This window comes from Salvelinus namaycush, chromosome 15, assembly GCF_016432855.1.
Source record: "Salvelinus namaycush isolate Seneca chromosome 15, SaNama_1.0, whole genome shotgun sequence".
Classification (NCBI taxonomy): Eukaryota; Metazoa; Chordata; class Actinopteri; order Salmoniformes; family Salmonidae; genus Salvelinus; species Salvelinus namaycush.
The window spans coordinates 18,051,862-18,077,987 of record NC_052321.1 but is presented as its reverse complement, the minus strand read 5'-3'; the positions used below and the strand labels follow the sequence as shown (position 1 = coordinate 18,077,987).

Below are 26,126 nucleotides of genomic sequence, written 5' to 3'. Positions count from 1 at the left end.
CATCTCCACCCCTGAGGTGGAAATGCGGTACCCAAGGAAGGAGATGGACTGTTGGGAGAACAGACATTTCTCAGCCTTGACGTACAGGTCATGCTCCAACAGTCGACCAAGCACCCTGCGCACCAGGGACACATGCTCGGCGCGTGTAGCGGAGTATATCAGAATGTCTTCAAAATATACACCACTACACCCTGCCCGTGCAGGTCCCTGAAAATCTTGTATACAAAGGCTTGGAAGACTGATGGAGCATTCATCAACCCATACGGCATGACGAGGTACTCATAATGCCCTGAGGTCGTACTGAACGTCGTCTTCCACTCGTCTCCCTCCCTGATACGCACCAGGTTGTAAGCACTCCTGAGATCCAGTTTGGTGAAGAAGCGCGCCCTGTGCATTGACTCAATCGCCGTGGCGATAAGAGGGAGCGGGTAACTGTACCTCACCGTGATCTGATTTAGGCCTTGGTAGTCAATACACGGGCGCAGACCTCCCTCCTTCTTCTTCACAAAAAAGAAACTCGAGGAGGCGGGTGAAGTGGAGGACCGAATGTACCCCTGACGCAGGGATTCGGAGACATATGTTTCCATAGCCGCCGTCTCCTCTTGCGACAGGGGATACACGTGACTCCTGGGAAGTGCAGCGTCTACCAGGAGATTTATCGCACAATCCCCCCCGTCGATGGGGTGGTAATTGAGTCGCCTTCTTTTTGGAGAAGGCGAGAGCCAAATCGGCATATTCGGGGAGAATGCGCACGGTGGAGACTTGGTCTGGACTTTCCACCATAGTAGCACCAACGGAAACCCCTAAACACCTCCCTGAGCACTCTCGCGACCACCCCGTGAGAGCCCTCTGTTGCCATGAGATGGTGGGGTTATGATGAGCTAACCAGGGAACGCCTAGTATCACGAGAAACGCAGGAGAGTCAATGAGGAAGAGACTGATTCTCTCCTCATGACTCCCCTGTGTCACCATGCCCAGGGGGATGGTAGCTTCCCTAATTACCCCGGACCCTAATGGTCGACTGTCCAGAGCGTGAACTGGGAAAGGCCTAACCACTGGAACAATAGGGATCCCTAACCTATGGGCGAATGCTCTGTCGATAAATTTCTCAGCCGCTCCTGAATCGACAAGCGCCTTATGCTGGGAATGCGGGGAAAACTCAGGAAAGTAAACATGCACAAACAGGTGTACAACAGAGGGCTCTGGATGAGTGTGGTGCATGCTCACCTGGGGCGACGCCAGAGTGCCCTGCCTGCTGCCTCGACCCCTAAAGGAATCAACCCGGCATCGACCAGCAGTGTGACCTCTGCGGCCACAGATGGTATACATGAAAGCCCGAACGCAGCACCTCCCAGCTCCATAGGCACCGGAGCGGTGGTGCTGGAAGAGGGAATCGACAGAGCCCTCTCTGGACGTCCGCGGGTGACCAGCAGGTTATCCAACCGAATGGACAGGTCCATCAGCTGGTCGAAGATGAGGGTGGTATCCCTGCAGGCCAACTCCCGAAGACTGCCCGGAAGCGGCGGGTGAACACCGTTAAGTTGTCCAACGCCGTATCTCCTTCTCCCCAAACGGCGTTAGCCCACTCCAGAGCTCTCCCTGAGAGGCACGAGACGAGGGCAGATACCCTCTCCCTTCCCGAGGGAGCCGGGTAAACGGTGTCCAGGTATAGGTCCAGCTGTAGCAGGAACCCCTGGCACCGTCCCATCATCCTCCCCGGGAAGGGTGAGACGCATCCCACTGGGACCGGGTACAGGAGGGACGAGTAGTGGCAACCCGGGTTGTGCTGGTGGAGGTGCTGGAAGGACTCCCTGTCTCTCCAAGCAGTCCATGATCTGGACGACGTGGTCCATCGCGACGCCGAGATGTTGTATCAGCACCGTGTGTTCTCTGACGCGCTCCTCCACTTCTATATCCGGGGTACCTGCTCCTGCTGACTCCATGGTGTGGTGTGGAATTCTGTAAGAGGTGCGTAACTGGTGGAAGTGAAGTCAGACGCAGGAGAGCATAACGAGGTAATAGCCGGAGCAGTTTAATTCAAAACCAACGGCATACAGAAAATAACCATCATGGGTACAAAACCCGACACGCACCAGTAACCAATGTGCACAAGCACTTACAAACAAACACAAAGACATGGGGGAACAGAGGGTTAAATAGACAACACTAAATGATGGAAATGAGAACCAGGTGTGTAGGAAAACAAGACAAAACAAATGGAAAATGAAAAGTGGATCGACGATGGCTAGAAGACCGATAACGCCTACTGCCGAGCGTCGCCCGAACAAGGAGAGGAACCGACTTCGGTGGAAGTCGTGACACCTGTCACCATGAAGATGGACCCTAAGGGCTAGTACAACCAGAAATTACTTGGAAATAATTGGTTTACAGTGAGTAAATACTGCCACATTATATTATCTGCCTGGTTGTTAAGTTGAACAGTTTAGATCCGTTTGTATTGAATCCAGACCAATAGAAATGTGTCCTGGCAGCTGTGCTGGCTGCTTCAGACTCCACAGCTCTGGAATGGGGTCCGTCAGGATGTGGGATGACTCAGTGCCCCAACCACTGTTACCAAAATGTATGTTAACAGATGTGAATTGGATCTAGTTGTGAGATGGTTCATGGCTCTGCATTGCGCGTCACAGTCCCAGCAGCCTCGTGCATTGTATTGATCACAGCTGATGTGGGTTTTGCCAGCCTGTTGTTGCACTGCACAATGTTCACTGGGCTGACAGCTGCTTCCTTCTCTCTCTCTACTGTAGTGCTCTCTCTTTTGCTCTTTTGCTTTCTACCTCCGTCTCGCTCCTCTCACAGCACCTTCTGTTCTGCAGTACATCAGTCTGTTAACCACGTGTTCCATACAGAGGATTCAGGCAAGTAGTAGAAAGCATAATTCAATTTACTATGGGTGCTGCAGATGCCTATCTGTTCATGCAATCATAAAATAATAATTGTTCTATCATAGTCATTGGCTTGTGGTTTTATAATTCCCCATTTCTAGTAGACAGAGCTCCTGGATGTTGAGAACATATCAGGAAAATATGCAAAACTTTCTAAAGTGAGTACCATTGTCTAAGAGGTGTACAGCTTCCACTGCTGCGTGATCAAATCAAATCAAATTGATTTATATAGCCCTTCTTACATCAGCTGATATCTCAAAGTGCTGTACAGAAACCCAGCCTAAAACCCCAAACAGCAAGCAATGCAGGTGTAGAAGCACGGTGGCTAGGAAAAACTCCCTAGAAAGGCCAAAACCTAGGAAGAAACCTAGAGAGGAACCAGGCTATGAGGGGTGGCTAGTCCTCTTCTGGCTGTGCCGGGTGGAGATTATAACAGAACATGGCCAAGATGTTCAAATGTTCATAAATGACCAGCATGGTCAAATAATAATAATCACAGTAGTTGTCGAGGGTGCAACAAGTCAGAACCTCAGGAGTAAATGTCAGTTGGCTTTTCATAGCCGATCATTGAGAGTATCTCTACCGCTCCTGCTGTCTCTAGAGAGTTGAAAACAGCAGGTCTGGGACAGGTAGCACGTCCGGTGAACAGGTCAGGGTTCCATAGCCGCAGGCAGAACAGTTGAAACTGGAGCAGCAGCACGGCCAGGTGGACTGGGGACAGCAAGGAGTCATCATGCCAGGTAGTCCTGAGGCATGGTCCTAGGGCTCAGGTCCTCCGAGAGAGAGAAAGAAAGAAAGAGAGAAAGAGAGAATTAGAGAGAGCATACTTAAATTCACACAGGACACCGGATAAGACAGGAGAAGTACTCCAGATATAACAGACTGACCCTAGCCCCCCGACACAAACTACTGCAGCACAAACACTTGATCTGTTGAAGATATAGTAGATCCCCAGTTCCTCTGCTGAGCTGCTGCTCTCATCTTTCTCTGCTCTTGTCTGGAGTTTTCTTGCAGTGATTTGCCTGTCTGGTCAGGCTTGAGCTCCCAGGCGTCCTGTGTATGGAAAACAGACACCAGGACGTAGCAGGCCTCATTTCCCCCTCTCCAAATATACATGGAGAAGTAGAGGATAGTAGAGGATGACAGGGAATACAAGAGAAAGTGTCAAATAATGTACTTTTTTTACTGTGTGAAAGAAAGAGAGCATAAAAACACAAACGAAATGCTTTGCCTACACAATAATCATCATTGTGATAACATGGGAACATAGGAATTACTTTTGGTCACTCATCTTTGTTTTATTAATGTCTGTCCGTTCTCATCAACAGCACCCTAAAGTCAGGAATGTGTTCAACCTGAATTTTCCAAACAGCGACCATCTAGTAAAAACCCTCACAGGCCCTGACATGGTGAATTTGACTTACCACAGCTTCTTTGCTAACAAGGAGAATGTGATACAGGTAATACACATCACAATCCTTACGTCATTACATATTTTCATCACAGCAACATGACATAACCAGAGCTCATACTGCACATACTGTATGTAGCATAACTTCAAATCATTAAGTGTCATAAACATGCATCAATAGGTATGTAAACGTCTAGAGTACATTTGCTTATCAGCATCACCTAACCACCAACATTTGTTTATATTAGTTGCCAGATTCCAAACTGGCTCTGCAGCACTAACCTTGCCTCAGGTCAACCACTAATATGAGCCTTCATTTCCACCACAAAGCAGCCTCTGTCCTTGCACTCTTTATGAGTTTACGACTACAATATCCAGTTTTAATGAACTCCAATGAAAATAACAATTGGTTCTCTTCCTGAGGCACTGTGACTGATAATTTCTATGCCCTCTAGTGGTCAAAAACGAAACAGTTATTATCATGACAAGTAGTAAATCCAGACAGCAATTTCATGCGGTTGTGGTCTGATGTTATAGAACTGGGCTGCTGATATCCTGTCCATTGCTTACAACCCATCGAGGAGCAACGCATTCAGACATGTCTTCACGGAGAAAATGTGAGTGGACAAGGACCGGTCTCTCTTTATGTTGAATGTAAAAAAAATTATGTAAAAAAATTATGATCCTCTCCCTCCTAGGTATGTCCGCATCTCCCTTCAGACCAATAAGGATGTTCAGATCCCTGTCAAAAAGTGAGTCACAGACAATTTTGTTGAATTTGTTGAACAGCACCCACAACAGTTCAACATATTCAATCAATTTAAACTAGATTCATGTGTTGTCTTTATTTTCATCTTCAGTATTTACAAGATGTTTCTAGCCGATAAGAGGGTGGAGAGTGCCCTGGCTTCAGCACACCTCCCCACAATTCTGAGTTTTGCATCTGTATAGGGCGGCAGGTAGCCTTGTGCTTAAGAGCATTGGGCTGTAACAGAAATGTTGCTGGTTTGAATCCCCGAGCAGACTAGGTGAAAAATATGTGCTCTGAACAAGGCACTTAACCCTAGTTGTTCTGGAGAAGAGCGTCTACTAAATGACAAACACATATAGTTTCAGTACTTATAGTCCTTTCTGAATGTGTGTCATGAATTATTTCCAGTGGAATGTAATAATGTTAGAGGTAAATTGTGTGTTCTCTCAGGGTTTGGCGTGGTCAACAAGAAGCAGCGTGACCCCCGCCTCACTGAAGAGCTCTTCTCCCGTATCGGACCTGACCAGGTGAAGGCCCTCATCGAAAAGTATGAGCCCTGCTCCTCCAACGCCAACAGAGGAGAGATACACATAGATGTAGTCTGATTACTACATACAGGACAGGAGAACTAACCGATCATCATTGACTGCACTTTATTCCCAATCATTACTGTATTTTCAATCCAGTGTTTTATAGAAGAGAGATGTGTAACACTGCTATAATGTGCATGTGTCTTATTCTACAGGTCAGCTGTTCTGACATCTGTGGTAATACTGGACAAACTGGCCAAGTGTCAGGACATGAGCCAACCGCTGCCACATTGCCTAATCAAGTCCAACACATACCAGACAGGTCAGACGAGAACTGCCTTTAGACCTGATATCACACATTTGAACACGGCTATGGTAAACAAGGTTTATGAAAGTCTACTCAGAGCTATAAAAATGGAAAGGCATTTTCTTGTCAGTAAATGTGAGCACAGAGCTAGTAATAGAAGCAATAGAAAGTCTATGGATGAATGATAATTTATACAATCCTTTTTGTGTTATTTCATTAATTAAAATGACTGGAAATCGTACAGACGGTTGCTTATGCCTTTGAGTGTAATGGAACATATTTCCCTGTGATCCCTCCACAGTGGGTCAGTTTTCCGGCGTGTCGTCTCCGGAGATGTACCGCCAGTGTCTGCTGGCCGGCTGCCGTTGCCTGGAGCTGGACTGCTGGAAGGGAAAACCACCATCACCCACGGATTCACCATGACAACCGAGATCCTGTTCAAGGTCAGGTGTCAGTCAGTCCTCATCTCTCAGTGCCAGGCAGTGCAGTAGTAAACAAATTATTCACCCATTTTCAACGGAATATGCAACCTATGTTGGGGGATTCTAGCCCTAGTCCTAACACTTACCCCAATGCTATATTGGACTGTAACGGGTGTCGTCGTCTGAAGAGGAAGAATCGGACCAAAGCGCAGCTTTTATTTAAACTGAACACTAGAACAAAATAACAAAGTGCAAACCGAAACAGTCCTGTCAGGTGCAGAAAACACTAAACAGAAAATAACTACCCACAAAACACAGGTGGGAAAAGGCTTCCTAAGTAATGTTCCCAATCAGAGACAACGATAGACAGCTGTCCCTGATTGAGAACCACACCCGGCCAAAACAAAGAAATACAAAACATAGAAAAATGAACATAGAATGCCCACCCAAATCACACCCTGACCAAACTAAAATAGAGACATAAAAAGCTCTATAAGGTCAGGGCGTGACATGGACCTTAATGCTAGAGAATAGTCCTATTGATCCGATATGGTGTGTGCCAACAAAAACAAAGCATCTAACTAATGTAGACCATTGACCAATTGTCGACCCCTCTTGTAGTCCCCATAAACACATCCCTCATTCATTAAGACTCACAGACAACAGAGATAGAGTGTTACTAATGATAGAGACTGTTACAACCGTAGTCCAGACCCCAGTGCCTACAGAAACAGTGTACCAGGAAGTGGCCCCTGCTTTACATCTCACAGTGACAGCTTCCTTTGTGGCTCTGCCAGCAGGTGTCCATTGAGACACAATACAGAGTGTCATATTGGGCCTGGGCACTGGAGCATGCGTGCAGCACAGCAGCCTCTCCACTCCACACTACACCACACCACACATCCCATGGCCCCTTCACTCAACACTGCCATTTAAGGGCACCCAGAGCTCCGCTATAACTGGTAAACAGACCAAACCAAACGCCTCAGCATAGTTTACTGTCACACACTGATTTCCTCCAGTGAACGTTATTTATAATAAGGATTACATGGAGAAAATCGGAACTCTTTGAATTGAAAATGGATGGCCCTCCCTTCAGCAAAATATATTTGTAAAAAACAGGTGATCCTCCCTTATACCCAAAATAATAATTAAAAGATAAAGTGGATACAGAGAACATGTCTCTTCATTCTGTAAGCATTACATGGCAACGCAGGAATTTTGATAGCGGGCCATAAACATATTATGCAAATCTACGTTATTTTACATATATTAGCAGAATATTTTTTATACCACACAAATCACTGAAATTTCAGGCTAAGAATGGACAGAGAGATAGGCCTATGTGTTCATCTTATCATATTTCTCCAGTGCCAGTGTGTCTTGTTTGCAATGAATCTGTCACGCCTGCTCCCGCTCTTCCCCCCTGGCGCTCGAAGGGCGCAAGGCTCCCCAGTATTACGCACTCCTGCCACCATCATTACGCACACCTGCCTTCCCCCGTCATGCTCATCAGCGATTATTAGACTCACCTGGACTCAATCACCTCTGTCATTACCTCAAATCAAATCAAATCAATCAAATTTTATTTGTCAAATACACATGGTTAGCAGATGTTAATGCGAGTGTAGCGAAATGCTTGTGCTTCTAGTTCCGACAATGCAGTAATAACCAACGAGTAATCTAACCTAACAATTTCACAACAACTACCTTATACACACAAGTGTAAAGGGATGAAGAATATGTACATAAAGATACATGAATGAGTGATGGTACAGAACGGCATAGGCAAGATGCAGTAGATGGTATCGAGTACAGTATATACATATGAGATGAGTAATGTAGGGTATGTAAACATATAAAAGTGGCATTGTATAAAGTGGCTAGTGATACATGTATTACATAAAGATGGCAAGATGCAGTAGATGGTATAGAGTACAGTATATACATATGAGATGAGTAATGTAGGGTATGTAAACATTATATTAAGTGGCATTGGTTAAAGTGGCTAGTGATACATTTTTTACATCAATTTTTCCATTATTAAAGTGGCTGGAGATGAGTCAGTATGTTGGCAGCAGCCACTCAATGTTAGTGGTGGCTGTTTAACAGTCTGATGGCCTTGTGATAGAAGCTGTTTTTCAGTCTCTCGGTCCCTGCTTTGATGCACCTGTACTGACCTCGCCTTCTGGATGATAGCGGGGTGAACAGGCAGTGGCTCGGGTGGTTGTTGTCCTTGATGATCTTTATGGCCTTCCTGTGACATCGGGTGGTGTAGGTGTCCTGGAGGGCAGGTAGTTTGCCCCCGGTGATGCGTTGTGCAGACCTCACTACCCTCTGGAGAGCCTTCCGGTTGTGGGCGGAGCAGTTGCCGTACCAGGCGGTGATACAGCCCGACAGGATGCTCTCGATTGTGCATCTGTAGAAGTTTGTGAGTGCTTTTGGTGACAAGCCAAATTTCTTCAGCCTCCTGAGGTTGAAGAGGCGCTGCTGCGCCTTCTTCACCACGCTGTCTGTGTGGGTGGACCAATTCAGTTTGTCCGTGATGTGTACGCCGAGGAACTTAAAACTTACTACCCTCTCCACTACTGTCCCGTCGATGTGGATAGGGGGGTGCTCCCTCTGCTGTTTCCTGAAGTCTACGATCATCTCCTTTGTTTTGTTGACGTTGAGTGTGAGGTTATTTTCCTGACACCACACTCCGAGGGCCCTCACCTCCTCCCTGTAGGCCGTCTCGTCGTTGTTGGTAATCAAGCCTACCACTGTTGTGTCGTCTGCAAACTTGATGATTGAGTTGGAGGCGTGCATGGCCACGCAGTCGTGGGTGAACAGGGAGTACAGGAGAGGGCTCAGAACACACCCTTGTAGTGCCCCAGTGTTGAGGATCAGCTGGGTGAAAGATGTTGTTACCTACCCTCACCACCTGGGGGCGGCCCGTCAGGAAGTCCAGTACCCAGTTGCACAGGGAGGGGTCGAGACCCAGGGTCTCGAGCTTGATGACGAGTTTGGAGGGTACTATGGTGTTAAATGCTGAGCTGTAGTCGATGAACAGCACATAGGTATTCCTCTTGTCCAGATGGGTTAGGGCAGTGTGCAGTGTGGTTGTGATTGCGTTGTCTGTGGACCTATTGGGGCGGTAAGCAAATTGGAGTGTGTCTAGGGTGTCAGGTAGGGTGGAGGTGATATGGTCCTTGACGAGTCTCTCAAAGCACTTCATGATGACGGAAGTGAGTGCTACGGGGCGGTAGTCGTTTAGCTGGGAACAGGAACAATGGTGGCCCTCTTGAAGCATGTGGGAACAGCAGACTGGGTTAAGGATTGATTGAATATGTCCGTAAACACACCAGCCAGCTGGTCTGCGCATGCTCTGAGGGCGTGGCTGGGGATGCCATCTGGGCCTGCAGCCTTGCGAGGGTTAACACGTTTAAATGTTTTACTCATGTCGGCTGCAGTGAAGGAGAGTCCGCAGGTTTTGGTAGCGGGCCGTGTCAGTGGCACTGTATTGTCCTCAAAGCGAGCAAAGAAGTTGTTTAGTCTGTCTGGGAGCAAGACATCCTGGTCCGCGATGGGGCTGGTTTTCTTTTTGTAATCCGTGATTGACTGTAGACCCTGCCACATACCTCTTGTTTCTGAGCCGTTGAATTGCGCCTCTACTTTGTCTCTATACTGATGCTTAGCTTGTTTGATTGCCGTGCAGAAGGAATAGCTACACGATTTGTATTCGGTCATGTTTCCGGTCACCTTGCCCTGGTTAAAAGCATTGGTTCGCGCTTTCAGTTTCGCGCGAATGCTGCCATCAATCCACAGTTTCTGGTTTGGGCATGTTTTAATAGTTGCTGTGGGTACGACATCGCCGATGCACTTGCTAATAAACTCGCTCACCGAATCAGCGTATTCGTCAATGTTGTTGTTTGACGCAATGCGGAACATATCCCAATCAACATGATCGAAGCAATCTTGAAGCGTGGAACCTCCCTTATATCTGTCTGTTCCCCCGCTCTGTTCCCCGCTTCAGCATTGATTGTCATATGTTCTTGTATACCCGTGTGCTGATGCTGTTCCTGTCTTGTTCCATGTTTGTTTCCGATTAAATGTTTGACTCCCCGTACTTGCTTCCCGACTCTCAGGGCACTCGTTACAGAAACTGTCCCTGTTTGCAATGAGAGAAGGTCACAAGTGTTTCCTTATAAGCTGTCTGGGTTTTAAAATCTTCTATTGTACAGAAAGTGAATAGCTTAAAACTTCTTCTCAATAGGGGGTGCTATTTGCACTTTGTAATAATTTCGTTCCCAAATTAAACTGCCTCGTACTCAATTCTTGCTCGTACAATATGCATATTATTATTACTATTGGATAGAAAACACTCTCTAGTTTCTAAAACCGTTTGAATTATATCTGTGAGTAAAACAGAACTCGAGTTAGAGCATTTTTCCTATGAGGATGTGAGAATGCAGAATTCTGCAAGCTGTTTCCAGGTCAGTTTATTAATTTGCCTGTCTTCTATTGGTTGAGATGCACTGCATATGCCTTCCCCTGGATGTCAGCGAATAGTGAGATTTGAAATGGAGTCTCTAGGCAGATCTGAGAGGTTATAAATAGCTTGGGAACGAAGGGTCCGGTCTTTGTTCACTTCGCTCTGACGCAGGAAGGACCTTGGCATGTCGTAGTAGAAAGCTCCGGTTATAGCTCTTAGATATATCCGGCTCTGTTTTTATTCGATATAGCTGTTAAAGACATCATAATGTTGTTATTTTAAACCGAGTTATATCAGTTTATGTCAGTATATTGCGATTTTCGGATATTTATTAGTGTTGCGTTCTAGGGAGTTGGTGATGTCTGGCCCACATGGCTAATGTTTACTGCTAATTGCAACGTTGAAGACTACATTCTACAACCGAGCAACGATTCTTTTGGACAAAGGACACCTTGCCCAAGATTCTGATGGGAGTTCATCAAAAAGTAAGAACTATTTATGCTGTTAATTCGTTGTTCTGTTGAAAAATATAAAATGCATAATCCGCCATTAATTTCCGTGCGGTCTCGCTTTAACGCACGCTGTATGTCGTAGTAACGTTAATTTAAAAAATGTGACACAGCGATTGCATTAAGAACTAATGTATCTTTCATTTGCTGTCCAACCTGTATTTTTTAGTCAAGTTTATGATTAGTTATCGATTAGAATAGGTGCCTCTCCCAAGATTTCTCCCGACATTTTGTTGGCAGCTTGGCTACTTTTCTCATTGTATAACCACAATTTGTGCCGCTAAATATGCACATTTTCGAACAAACTCTATATGTATTGTGTAATATGATGTTATAGGACTGTCATCTGAAGAATTCTGAGCAGGTCAGTGAAAAAATTAATATCTTTTGCTGGGTTATACGTTATCGCTATTTTTGGCTTGAATCAATGCTGTTGTGTGGTTTGCTATTGTGGTAAGCTAATATAATGCTATATTGTGTTTTCGCTGTAAAACACTTAAAAAATCTGAAATATTGGCTGGATTCACAAGATCTTTGTCTTTCATTTGCTGTACGCTGTGTATTTTTCAGAAATGTTTTATGATGAGTATTTAGGTAATTCACGTTGCTCTCTGTAGTTATTTTAGTCGCTTTGGTGAGAGTTGTGATGGTGGCTGCAATGGTAAACTATGATTTATACCTGAAATATGCAAATTTTTCTAACAAAACATATGCTATACAATAAATATGTTATCAGACTGTCATCTGATGAAGTTGTTTCTTGGTTAGTGGCTATTTATATCTTTATTTGGTCGAATTTGTGATAGCTACCTATGCAGGAAAAAAATGGTGGAGTAAAAAAAGTGGTGTCTTTTGCTAACGTGGTTAGCTAATAGATTTACATATTGTGTCTTCCCTGTAAAACATTTTAAAAATCAGAAATGATGGCTGGATTCACAAGATGTGTATCTTTCATCTGGTGTCTTGGACTTGTGATTTAATGATATTTAGATGCTAGTATTTACTTGTGACGCTATGCTAGGCTATGCTAGTCAGCTTTTTTACTGATAGGGGTGCTCCCGGATCCGGGATTGGGAGGAATTAGAGGTTAATCAATTGATAGTGAACAGAATTAGATTACTTCCCAAGCAAAGTAAATGTTTTGTCTCCCAGGCTATAGGTTGTAGCTCAGCCTCTGAATGTCAAAGAAACAAAATAATGATATCCTCATATGCATTGGAGTCACATTTTTCCCCGGTATTTTACAGCTTGTTTCTAGCATTGTTGACCAAAGTGCTGTTATAGATCACTTTATATAATCGGATCTGTTTTATTTTCCTCAAAATCTTAAGTTTACAAGGGGTAGGCCTGTGCTTTTTGCCATTTTCTTTATAAAAAGGTTGGCCTATGGCATACCCTCTCATACCCCCTCAATTTGAGTCTTGGTTTTAACTGAACAGCCCTTCACTGGCAAGGAAGTTGTCACGCCCTGACCTTAGAGAGCCTTTTTATTTCTCTATTTGGTTAGGTCGGGGTGTGATTTGGGTGGGCATTCTATGTTTTCTATTTTTTGTTGGCCGGGTATGGTTCCCAATCAGAGGCAGCTGTCTATCGTTGTCTCTGATTGAGGATCATACTTAGGCAGCCTTTTTTCCTACCTTAGGTTGTGGGATCTTGAGTTTGTATAGTTACTGTGTAGCCTGCAGAACGTTACAGCTGTTTATCGTTGTCTCTGATTGGGGATCATATTTAGGTTGCCATTTTCCCTTTTGGTTTTGTGGGTTCTTGTCTATGTGTAGTTGCCTGTTCAGCACTCTTTGTATAGCTTCACGGTTCTGTTTTTTTTGTTTTGTTGTTTTGTTCAGTGTTCATTCGTTAAATAAAGAGAATGTACATATACCACGCTGCGCCTTGGTCTCCTCCCTGCGACGGCCGTGACAAAGGCACTACATTTGACTCTTCTTTTCAGATTAAAAACATGGTTTGACTTTAGCCATATCAAAAGCTATCACAAACACTTATTTGTATGCTATTCATAATATGATCCCACTGGGCACATTCAACGTCTATTCCACGTTGGTTCAACATAATTTAATTGAAAACGACGAGGAAACAACGTTGATTCAACCAGTGTGTGTCCAGTGGGATGTGACTATTTATATAATATGATTGAGCCTGTAACCTGCATGTAGACTTTAAGGGATCATTATCTAAGCTATATTGTGTTTTCAAGGGTGAAGCAGGAGGAGAAAATGGCTAACTATTTTAAAAGCATATTTGGAGATATGCTGCCAACGGATCCTCTGGACAAGTACCCTGTGAGTGGGACTGTCTGTTAGGAACTGACAGGTCCCTTTGTCTCAGTCATATATACCTTCATAGACAAGCCAGGTCTCCCATTACTTTTTGTCTTAAAAATACTGTACCTGAGCAGTTCAGATGGTCTATGGCCACAGTTTTAAGGCTTATGAATTTAATCTAACATTGTCAGATGATTCTTAATTTCTCAGTGCAGTCATGCTTGGTTTGTGTGCTTACGAAGAAGAAATGAGGCAGAACCTTCAGCCTCCCCACCTTTTCCTGTTTCACATTACTACATTGCTAGTTGACCCGTATGGGTCTTTGTAGCCTTCTAAACTCATTGCTGTGTAAAGCCACCTTCCCTGAACAGAGTGTGTTTCCGCTTGTGTGTGTGCATGTGTGTGGGCATGCCTTGTCTCCCTCCCTGAGGTGCTGACTTGCTGCACCCTCGACAACTACTGTGATTATTATTATTTGACCATGCTGGTCATTTATGAACATTTGAACATCTTGGCCATGTTCTGTTATAATCTCCACCCGGCACTGCCAGAAGAGGACTGGCCACCCCTCATAGCCTGGTTCCTCTCTAGGTTTCTTCCTAGGTTCCTGTCTTTCTAGGGAGTTTTTCCTAGCCACCGTGCTTCTACACCTGCATTGCTTGCTGTTTGGGGTTTTAGGCTGGGTTTCTGTACAGCACTTTGAGATATCAGCTGATGTAAGAAGGGCTATATAAATCAATTTGATTTGAAGTGTGTTTTCTCCCCTGTGTGTGGGTGACTCAGCAGCTGAAGCCAGGTCTGCAGATCCCCAGTCCAGAGGAGCTCATGGGGAAGATCCTGATCAAGAACAAGAATGGCAGCCATGAGAAGCCCAGCCAGGCCAGCCCCAAGAAGACAGCAGGATCAGACCAGCCCATAGTCACAGTTAGCACTGACCAGGAGCCCAACCAGGAAGGGCCCGCTAACCCTGAGGGCCAGTGTGTGACTGGAGTGTAATACAGGACAAAAACTAAACCAAATTACATTGTATTGTGGTTGTACTGTGCTTGTTATACAGATGATGTTGCAGTCACATTTTTGTAGTGAGTGTTGAGGCTGTATGTGTCTTATGGGGGAGGTGACCATGACCGGGGAGGAGGTGACCATGATCGATGACCACGAAGAACAGCAGGAGGACGAGGACCAGGATGAGGAGAAGATGAAGAACTCTGATGAGGTGGAGAAAGATGATGGTTCTATGCCTGTTTCTATGTCACTAAATCTTTCAGACAGGAGGTTAATTTATGTATATCCTTCTATAGGGCACAGCGGGACAGGAAGTGACAGCATATGAGGAGATGTCTGTCAATTACATCCAACCCACCAAATTAATTTATTTGGATAACTCCAGAAGTGACTGGTGATTTGCTGATGTTAAGTTGGGGCAGGAGTTAGATGAGGGTAACTTTTGCCTCTACAGAAATAGGAATGAGAGATGCAGTTTTTCTTAAAATAATAACCTCATATGATAAAAAAATTACTTTACACAAAGTACATGTTATAGAACCTGTTTATCTAGTTGTTGTTGCTGACGGAAACTAATATTCTGCATGATCCCTCTGTCACTTCCGCCAAAGTCGGTCCCTCCTTGTTCGGGCGGCGTTCGGCGGTCGACGTCACGGGCCTTCTAGCCATCGCTGATCCACTTTTCATTTTCCATTCGTTTTGTCTTTGTCTTACACACCTGGTTTCAATTCCCCAATTACTTGTTCATCATTTAACCCTCTGTTCCCCCATGTCTGTTTGTGAGTAATTGTTTGTATAGTACGGTCTGTTAATGTGGGCTCTCTTTTTTGTATTGCATTTGTATATGTTGAGTAAAGTACATTTATTTACTCATATCTGCTGTCCAGCTACACACAGACCTCATTACACCCTCTCATTATCCTGTGGACAGAGAAAAACAAGAGCTACCTCATCTCATCTTTTGTGGAGGCCAAAGGGGAGAATATGATATCCAAGACTGCAGTGGAGTTTGTGGGGCATCCTTTTCTCAACTGTTACTTTACCCCTGATTGAATTACCCTCAAAATACTAATAAATCATAATTATTTTCTGCCACACATTGTGAATGCAAACTCCCTTAACATGTCAATCCAGGCATAACAAGAGGCAGATGAGAATAATCTACCCTAAAGGAACCAGACTAGTCCAACTACAGCCCACAGCCCCCTGGAATGCTGGCTGCCAGATGGTGGCGCTCAACTATCAAACTATGGGTAAAGCTACTGTATAACATCTATCTGGGATTATGATTGTTTTATGGCTGATAAACTGGTGTAATAATTTATGATTGTTCCCATTATTATTATTAGTCATGATAAGGCACATTTGTAGAGTTTCTTTATTGATGTTAAGTGTTTCTTATATTCACCACTGCAGGTCAGTGTTGCACTGTTTTGAGTTGCACAATGCTCTACTGCACATGCCACAAAAATGCAGATCCATCTCGCATGAAAATGTTGTGCTGTATGCAGTAGTGAAGAAACATGAATGTGATTTTGAAAAGTTCTGAAAATATGTGTTTTTTTCTCCAGATTTCCCAATGCAGCACAATGTGTCTTTATTTGAATTCAACAGAAGAACAGACTACCTCCTCAATCATGACCTCTTCTGCGGTAGTAACAAGAAGTTTGACCCCTACTGTGACAGGATCGACACCATCGTTGACAACACACTGACCATCAAGGCACATTATTATTATTATGTTAACTCCAATCTCAGAGAGAGCAGCAGACATCGGCACTATTCGGTATTCTTGCTTTTGTGCCAGGCATTTAAAACATCTCATAATTTTTTTTATAGGACTAACGTGTGTGAGTTCTAATGTAGTTATTGGACTGCTTAGTCATTATCAAACCACTCTGGATCATTATCCACGGTTCCACTTTGGAAGAGCTGATGCAGCTGGCTGTTTGTAACTGGGGGCAATTTTCCTCCCACTTGTTTTTCAGAGTAGTATACCCTCAGGCTTTCTCTCTCTCTGTCTCTCATCTCTCTCTTTCTGTGTGTGTGTTGATCTTGGTTGAATATGTCTGTCTGTTTTGTGATAGTCTACTGTAAGTGGACAGTCAATATGTATACAGGTCTGCTGTGTCTGCAGCTCTATTTCTTCTTGGATTTTTCTATAAATAATGGGGAAATTTGTGACATTGGGATCAAATTTCTAAATGGTTTGAAACAACAACAAAAATATTTTTATGCAGTTCCACATGTGTACTTAGAGGAATAGAGGTGAATATATTCAAAAAGCCCATAACTCCAGCTATACAACATCATAGGCCTAGGACTATACATCCTTTAAGCAGGCTTTATACAGACATTTGGCAAATCAATTCAAGGTTTTTCAGGGACTTTTTCAAGCACTTAATTGTAATCTTCAAGGACCTCAATATTATACAATTGTATCATTTATATAATTGTACATATAGGGCCTAATATAGAACCCTCCCCCCAAAAAGCATGCAAAAAGTAGGCTATTACCAGTTTAAGAATAAATATGTATTTTTGGTCTTGCCAATGCATTGATATTCAAATTATTGTTACATTCTAAAATATGTGAGAAACAATGTGGACATTGCCTGACTAAATAGATTGGATGCATGCATGCTGATTTTTCTGTAGCCTATGTGGCCGACACAGAGACACATAATAAACCCATGTGTCACGTTCGTCGTTTAGATGAAGAGAGGAGGACCAAGGCGCAGCGTGATAAGAATACATTCTTCTATTTATTTAACGAAACGAAGAACACTTAAACAAACTATGCAAAACAACAAACGAACGTGAAGCTATATATTAAACAAGTGCAGACACAGGCAACTTACATATAGACAATAACCCACGAAATACCCAACGGAATATGGCTGCCTGTCTCGATCGTCTTTCGGTGAAAGAGTGGACCAAGGCGCAGCGTGAAGTGAATACATCTTCTTTTATTTTTAACGAAGACGAAACGAAGAACACTGACAAACTATACAACACAACAAACGACCGTGAAGCTACAAAACGAAAGTGCAGACACAAGCTACTAACGTTTAGACATAGACGAAACGAAACAGTCCCGTGTGGTACATAAACTGACACGGAAGACAATCACCCACAAACAAACAGTGTGAACAGCCTACCTTAATATGGTTCTCAATCAGAGGAAACGTCAAACACCTGCCCCTAATTGAGAACCATATCAGGCAACACATTGAACCCAACATAGAAACACATAACATAGACTACCCACCCAGTTCACGTCCTGACCAACTAAACAAAGTTAAACAAAGGAAAATAAGGTCAGGAACGTGACAGTACCCCCCCCCAAGATGCGGACTCCGGCCGCAAAACTAAACCTCTAGGGGAGGGTCTGGGTGGGCATCTGTCCACGGTGGCGGCTCTGGCTCTGGACGTTGTCCCCACCCCACCATAGTCAATCCCTGCTTCCGTAGCCTACCCCAATTGGCCACCCTCCAAATTAACCCCACTGGATTAAGGGGCAGCACCGGACTAAGGGGCAACACCGGAATGAGGGGCAGCTCCGGACTGAGGGGCAGCTCCGGACTGAGGGACGGCAGCTCCGGACTGAGGGACGGCAGCTCCGGACTGAGGGACGACAGCTCCGGACTGGCTGACGGCTCTGGCTGCTCATGGCTGGCTGACGGCTCTGGCTGCTCATGGCTGGCTGGCGGCTCTGGCTGCTCATGGCTGGCTGGCGGCTCTGGCTGCTCATGGCTGGCTGGCGGCTCTGGCTGCTCATGGCTGGCTGGCGGCTCTGGCTGCTCATGGCTGGCTGGCGGCTCTGGCTGCTCATGGCTGGCGGAAGGCTCTGGCTGCTCATGGCTGGCGGAAGGCTCTGGCTGCTCATGGCTGGCGGAAGGCTCTGGCTGCTCATGGCTGGCGGAAGGCTCTGGCTGCTCCTGTCTGGCGGACGGCTCTGGCTGCTCCTGTCTGGCGGAAGGTTCTAGCGGCTCCTGTCTGGCGGAAGGCTCTAGCGGCTCCTGTCTGGCGGAAGGCTCTAGCGGCTCCTGTCTGGCGGACGGCTCTAGCGGCTCCTGTCTGGCGGACGGCTCTAGCGGCTCCTGTCTGGCGGACGGCTCTAGCGGCTCCTGTCTGGCGGACGGCTCTAGCGGCTCCTGTCTGGCGGACGGCTCTAGCGGCTCCTGTCTGGCGGACGGCTCTGAAGGCTCAGGACAGACGGGCGGCTTTGAAGGCTCAGGACAGACGGGCGGCTTTGAAGGCTCAGGACAGACGGGCGGCTTTGAAGGCTCAGGACAGACGGGCGGCTTTGAAGGCTCAGGACAGACGGGCGGCTTTGAAGGCTCAGTACAGACGGGCAGCGCAGGCGGCGCTTGGCAGACGGACAGCTCAGACGCCGCTGGGCAGACGGCAGACTCTGGCCGGCTGAGGCGCACTGTAGGCCTGGTGCGTGGTACCGGAACTGGAGGTACCGGCCTAAGGACACACACCTTAAGGCTAGTGCGGGGATCAGCAACAGGACGCACATGACTCTGGAGGCGCACAGGAGGCTTGGTGCGTGGTACCGGAACTGGAGGTACTGGGCTGGAGACACGCACCACAGGGCTAGTGCGTGGAGGAGGAACAGGGCTCTGGAGACGCACAGGAAGTCTGGTGCGTGGTGTTGGCACTGGTGGTACTGGGCTGGGGCGGGGAGGTGGCGCCGGATATACCGGACCGTGCAGGCGTACTGGCTCCCTTGAGCACTGAGCCTGCCCAACCTTACCTGGTTGAATGCTCCCCGTAGCCCGACCAGTGCGGGGAGGTGGAATAACCCGCACTGGGCTGTGTTGGCGAACCGGGGACACCATGCGTAAGGCTGGTGCCATGTATGCCGGCCCGAGGAGATGCACTGGAGACCAGACGCGTTGAGCCGGCTTCATGGCACCTGGCTCAATGCTCAATCTAGCCCGGCCGATACGTGGAGCTGGAATGTACCGAACCGGGCTATGCACACGTACAGGAGACACCGTGCGCTCTTCCGCATAACACGGTGTCTGCCCGTACTCTCGCTCTCCACGGTAAGATCGGGAAGTTGGCGCAGGTCTCCTACCTGACTTCGCCACACTACCCTTTAGCCCTCCCCCAAGAAATTTTTGGGCTTGGCTTACAGGCTTCCTACCGCGTCGTCGTGCTGCCTCCATTCGCCGGTATCCCTCCGCACATTGCTCCATCGAATCCCAGGCGGGCTCCGGCACTCTCCCTGGGTCGACCGACCACCTGTCTATTTCCTCCCAGGTTGTATAGCCCAGATCCTTCTCATGCTGCCAAGCTAGCTCCTCAAAATGCCGCCTCTCTGCTTTCGCTGCCTCCAGCTCAGCTTTGGGGTGGCGATATTCTCCCTGTTGTGCCCAGGGTCCTTCGCTGTCCAGAATTTCCTCCCAATTCCTATAGTCCTGCGTTTGCTGCTGCTGCCTTGAATCACGCTGCTTGGTCCTGGTATGGTGGGTAATTCTGTCTCGATCGTCTTTCGGTGAAAGAGTGGACCAAGGCGCAGCGTGAAGTGAATACATCTTCTTTTATTTTTAACGAAGACGAAACGAAGAACACTGACAAACTATACAAAACAACAAACGACCGTGAAGCTACAAAACGAAAGTGCAGACACAAGCTACTAACGTTTAGACATAGACGAAACGAAACAGTCCCGTGTGGTACATAAACTGACACGGAAGACAATCACCCACAAACAAACAGTGTGAACAGCCTACCTTAATATGGTTCTCAATCAGAGGAAACGTCAAACACCTGCCCCTAATTGAGAACCATATCAGGCAACACATTGAACCCAACATAGAAACACATAACATAGACTACCCACCCAGTTCACGTCCTGACCAACTAAACAAAGTTAAACAAAGGAAAATAAGGTCAGGAACGTGACACTGCCTAAATATGGTTCCCAATCAGAGACAACGATAAACAGCTGCCTCTAATTGAGAACCAATCTAGGCAACCATAGACCTACAAACACATAGACTAGTAAACACCCCAAGAAACATACAAAACCCCTAGACAAGACAAAACACATACATCCCTCATGTCACACCCTGACCTAACCAAAATAATAAAGAAAACAAAGATAACTAAGGTCAGGGCAGAGTACCCCACCCCCAAAGGTGCGGACTCCGGCCGCAAAACCTGACACAGAAGGGGAGGGTCCGGGTGGGCCTTCTTACGGCGGCGGCTCGGGTGCGGGACGTGGACCCCACTCCACCATAGTCATTACCCGCTTTGGTGGCGCCTCTGGAGCGGGGACCCTTGCAGCGAGTCCCGGACTGAAGACCATCGTAGAGGGCGCCACTGGACTGAGGGGCAGCTCCGGACTGAGTGGTAGCTCCGGACTGAGGGGTAGCTCCGGACTGAGGGGCAGCTCCGGACTGAGGGGTAGCTCAGGACTGAGGGGCAGCTCCGGACTGAGGGGCAGCTCAGGACTGACGGGCAGCTCCGGACTGAGGGGCAGCTCCGGACTGAGGGGCAGCTCAGGACTGAGGGGCAGCTCCGGACTGAGGGGCAGCTCCGGACTGAGGGGCAGCTCCGGACTGAGGGGCAGCTCCGGACTGATGGGCAGCTCCGGACTGAAAGGCAGCTCCGGACTGAGGGGTAGCTCCGGACTGAAAGGCAGCTCCGGACTGAGGGGTAGCTCCGGACTGATGGACAGCTCCGGACTGACGGGCAGCTCCGGACTGACGGGCAGCTCCGGACTGACGGGCAGCTCCGGACTGAAGGGCAGCTCCGGACTGAAAGGCAGCTCCGGACTGAAAGGCAGCTCCGGACTGAAAGGCAGCTCCGGACTGACGGGCGGCTCTGGCGGCTCCTGACTGACGGGCGGCTCAGGACAGACGGGCGGCTCTAGCGGCTCAGGACAGACGGGCGGCTCTAAGACAAAACACATACATCCCCATGTCACACCCTGACCTAACCAAAATAATAAAGAAAACAAAGATAACTAAGGTCAGGGCGTGACACCATGAATAGCGGTAGAATTCATCTCACCATTTGAATCTCACCATCGCCGTTTTTATGATGAGAAAGTGGCCAAAAACCAGGTTATTTTTTTAATGGAATGATTTGTATGGAAAGCCAAGTTGAAGCCAACATCAGATGTTGTCATCCTCATAATAACCGCATGTGTTTTTACCACAACAGAGTAGCGCAATACCCTTCAATTGAAGTGGTGGGAAACAAACGTAAATGCCCACATCTCTCACAAAAATGGATAAAAAATTAAATCACAGATAATTATATGGGAGCATGAGAACTTATAAATTGACTACAATAATTACAAGAACATTTCAAGCACCAAATTGAGGAAATGTTCAGATTTTCAAGGTAAGCCTATTCCAGTAGGCTGCTTAAATTTCTGAGCTCCAAATTCAAGTTCAAGTAGTCAATATAGGTTTTAAGTATCAAGGTCTTTAAGAATTTGATTTTGCAATGCATACATTATTTTAGATTTCTGTGCCCACGAAAACTGTTTCCACCCCATTACATAAAGACACAAAATGTTACCTATTTACACTGCATTTCTGAGATCTCTATACAAAAAACTGTCCGACAGCTAGATCCAGGATTCTTACAGGGTTCAAGTTCAATGACTAATTTAACTGATTCATACTTAACAACTTGCACTGTCATAAATGCAAGGACAGAAAATAAATGTTTTATGCCACACGATTGTGGACAAATCCGTCAATACAGCAACCATGATAAAGGGTTAAACGTAGGTTGTAAATCAATTCGTAAATTTGATTGAATCTAGCTATGATCCTCCCTTATATATTAAGGTAATGACATGAAAAACATGGGGAGATTATTATCAATGACTTATCAACAGTTGTAACAAGGTGTCCAGTGTAGGAAATCCTCAATGTTAACCTAGTTAATAGAAAAACCCTTACCATAGGCCAACATGTGTTTCTAAAGGCATTACAGTCATTTAACTGACTTGCCTAGTTAAATAAAGATTAAAGAAACATTTTAAATAAAAACAAATCCTCAGTGGAGGCTGCTGAGGGGAGTACGGCTCATAATAATGGCTGGAACGGAGCAAATGGAATGGCATACAAAAAAATGCTAACCATGTGTTTCATTCCGCTCCAGGCATTACCACAAGCCCGTCTTCCCCAATTAAGGTACCACCAACCTCCTGTGTATCATATATATCCGTTATCATAACTCCATCATCATTCCTTACAGATCTATTTAGGCCAGTTTCTGTCAGACGAGTGTGAAGACTGGCGTGTAAGAAGTACCGGACCAAGTGGTATCCCATACCGAACACCATTAACCCAGTGTGGAACGAGGAACCATTTGTTTTTGAAAAGGTATACTCATTCAATTCGTTCAGCTATAATTTCTATAAGCTAACCATTTTGCCTTGTTGAATGCATGTAAGAAGGGTCAAGCTTGTTGTTGTGTGGACAGATCCTGCTGCCTGACATGGCCTCCCTCGGGATCGTGGTTCACGAGGAGGGCGGGAAGTTTCTGGGCCACAGGATCATTCCCACTGAGACCCTTCAGTCAGGTCTGTATGATAACATGTTACATTACCTTTCTCTTATACCTGTGAAGTAACACTGTTATTAATCTAGTAACACCACAGTATTAACATGGTGTTGTTACAGTGTTGAGTGATTACAGCTTTACTACACAGATATAAGAGCAACTTCATGTAGCGTTAACTACAGTATTTCTACATGGGTTTAAACTGCACTTCTGCCCAGTCTTACCGACAATGAGGCTGATTGAAGTAGACCTTGAGTCAGAAGGCTTCTGCCTGTGTCTGATTGATTCATGGGGGTTTGTGCCCTGCAGGCTTCCAGCACATCTGTCTGCGCAGCGAGAGCAACATGCCGCTCACTCTGACAGCTCTCTTTGTGTACATCAAGGTCAAGGACTACATCCCTGCTGCTTTTGCAGGTACAGCGCACTTACTTTCAGTTTCTATTTTCAGAAAAGGTACAGAATAATTTGTATTCACATTTCAATTTTCACATTTCAATTCGGATGTTTGTGTAGGTAGGATAGGTAGGACACCTATAGATGGTGTTTTAAGTCATTGATTTTAAATACAATTTTCACTAGGGGACTGATTTCTTCTGTACTGTCTTGTTCTGCCTCAGATTTCAAAGATGCCTTATTCAACCCAACAAAGAATTCTGAGAAGACAACAAAGACAACAGAGGTAAATCAATTCCCAGACAGAGCTCATTGAAACACGTGAAAATGACATGTTTCACTCCTAAGGTTCTCCTTTCACAACAAAACATTTCCATAGTGAGATGTGAACAGGGCTTGGTTGGCTTTATGGTGTCTTTGTTAGGGATTTGATTTGATGACTTGTGCTCTGTCCCCACATTCATCAGCAGACTATGTCTCCCCCTATGAGACGCCCCTTGTCAACATAACACTGTGGGAGAGGAGACTGCATTTGCAGAAACAGGTAAGAAGGCTGTTTCCTGTTGGGTAGGGCCAAGATTTCAATTCACTATACTAAAGATACTAAAGCTTAATCTCCAGTGAAGTAAGCTGATACTTCTACTAGTACCCAGGATACCTCACCTACTCCTGAAGAGGCCCCTTCAGAGCCTAAACCCAACATGGATTCAATGTCACCCCCAAACACTGTCAGTGTGGAGGATGAAACTGCCCCAATCATTCAGCCATCTGTTGTTGACCCCATCCAGAGTGTTGAGAAGTTTCCAGAGCCTGAGGCCCTCCCTAAGGTTGACCCAGAGGCTGAACCAGCCACAGAGTTGACTCCTGACCCCAAGGTTGACTCCACTCCACTTGATTCCACCCTAGATGTTTCACCCGATGTCGGCCCTACCCCTGATCCAGATGTTGAATCCACCACAGGAGGTTGGTGGCACCTTAATTGGGGAGAACGGGCTTCTGGTAATGACTGGAGCGGAGTCAGTGGAATGGTGTTTGATGCCATTCCATTATTTCCGTTCCTGCCATTATTATGAGCCGTTCTCCCCTCAGCAGCCTCCACTGGAATCCACTCCTGTTGCTGACCCTGCTGTGGCTCCTGACCCTCCATCTGAGCCCAGCTCATCTGATCCTGCACCTGAGGACTCCACTCCTGTAGATGCCAATGAAGGTAACACCAGTGACTCTTCTGTGTTGTAAAAAGGAAACACATCAGTGGCGGTTGATGCATTTAAGATGAGGGAGGATGTTTTTTTTCATGAGCATTGCTGATTCAGAGGGGTTGGGTTAAATGCGGAAGATACATTTCAGTTGAATGCATTCAGTTGTACAAGTGACTAGGTATCCTCCTTTCCCTTATTTATATTACAGCATATTGGATGACTGTCATTCATATTCCATTCACCCAGCTCAATGTAACATCGATAAGTTTAGACTACTACATGATACTCTAATTATCCCTATACCCATCATGAGGTTGCTACAACCTAGCCTATAAATGAAAGTGTACAACATAGGTGTACAGGTTGATAGAAATTTGAGCAATCAAGTTGATTGATCTTGACACATTCAATAACACCTTGCACACTCTTGCCTGTATCTAGCTGATCTAGGGTGTAATCATTAGTCCAACAAATGCAAACAAGAGTTCAGGTATGTTTATTCTCTTTTCGTTCAGCTTGCTTCCATTTAAGAAACGTTTTTCAACAGAATCGGCAGAATGAATGAACCAACCACATACAAACAGCATGATCCCTTTGATCGTATAATTCCTCTCACCTGTTCCCTTCGCTTGTGGACTTCAGTTCACAACACATCAGCTGTCTGTGACCAAGCAAAAAAAACTTTCCAAGCCAAACCTTCAAATCATAACCGCTACATACAGCCTATATCTTTGTCACCATATTAGCTAACGCCATAATCAACATAGCAACTAAAACTAAAACGTTAGTAAATCCACTACAATCATGCAGTACAGAGTACAGTAAGCAAGTAGTCCAGGTGGAAATAAATTAATAAAACCTGTCACGTGTGCTCCCTCTCCAGCCTCTAGGTTACCAGGCTGCTCGTTATGGCACACACCTGTCACCACCGTCATCAGACTCACCTGGAATCCATCACTTCCCTGATTACCTTCCCTATATATCCCTTTGGTTCCTTCCCCAGGCATTATTGTTTCTGTGTCATGTCTGTGCTTTGTTCGTGTTTCTTATTTTGTAGTGTTTATTTATTAATACACTCACTCCCTGAACTTGCTTCCCAACTCTCAGCGCGCATCATTACAGATGATTTTCGGTGGGAATGACATCGGGTCCGGGAGTCGCTACAGGCCTGCGCTGGTTCGTCAAGCTCTCATGCCTCAGCCGGATCTCCAGGCTCCCCTGCCACAGCCGGCTTGCATGCTTCCACCGGCTCGTCAGGCTCTCATGCCTCAGCCGGATCACCAGCTCCAGTGCCTGTCAGGTTCCCGCACCCCAGCCGGTGACAGGGTCCCGCGCGTCAGCAGGGGTGACTGGGCCGCTCCTGATCCCTGGGATCGTCCCTTTGGTTGGCGTCCTG

General features: G+C 46.1%; 1 pseudogene; it reads left to right on the top strand.

The window, feature by feature from the left end:
* Positions 1–1,173: 1,173 nt before the first annotated feature.
* On the top strand, positions 1,174–24,767 carry LOC120059974 (annotated as a pseudogene).
* Positions 24,768–26,126: the final 1,359 nt, after the last annotated feature.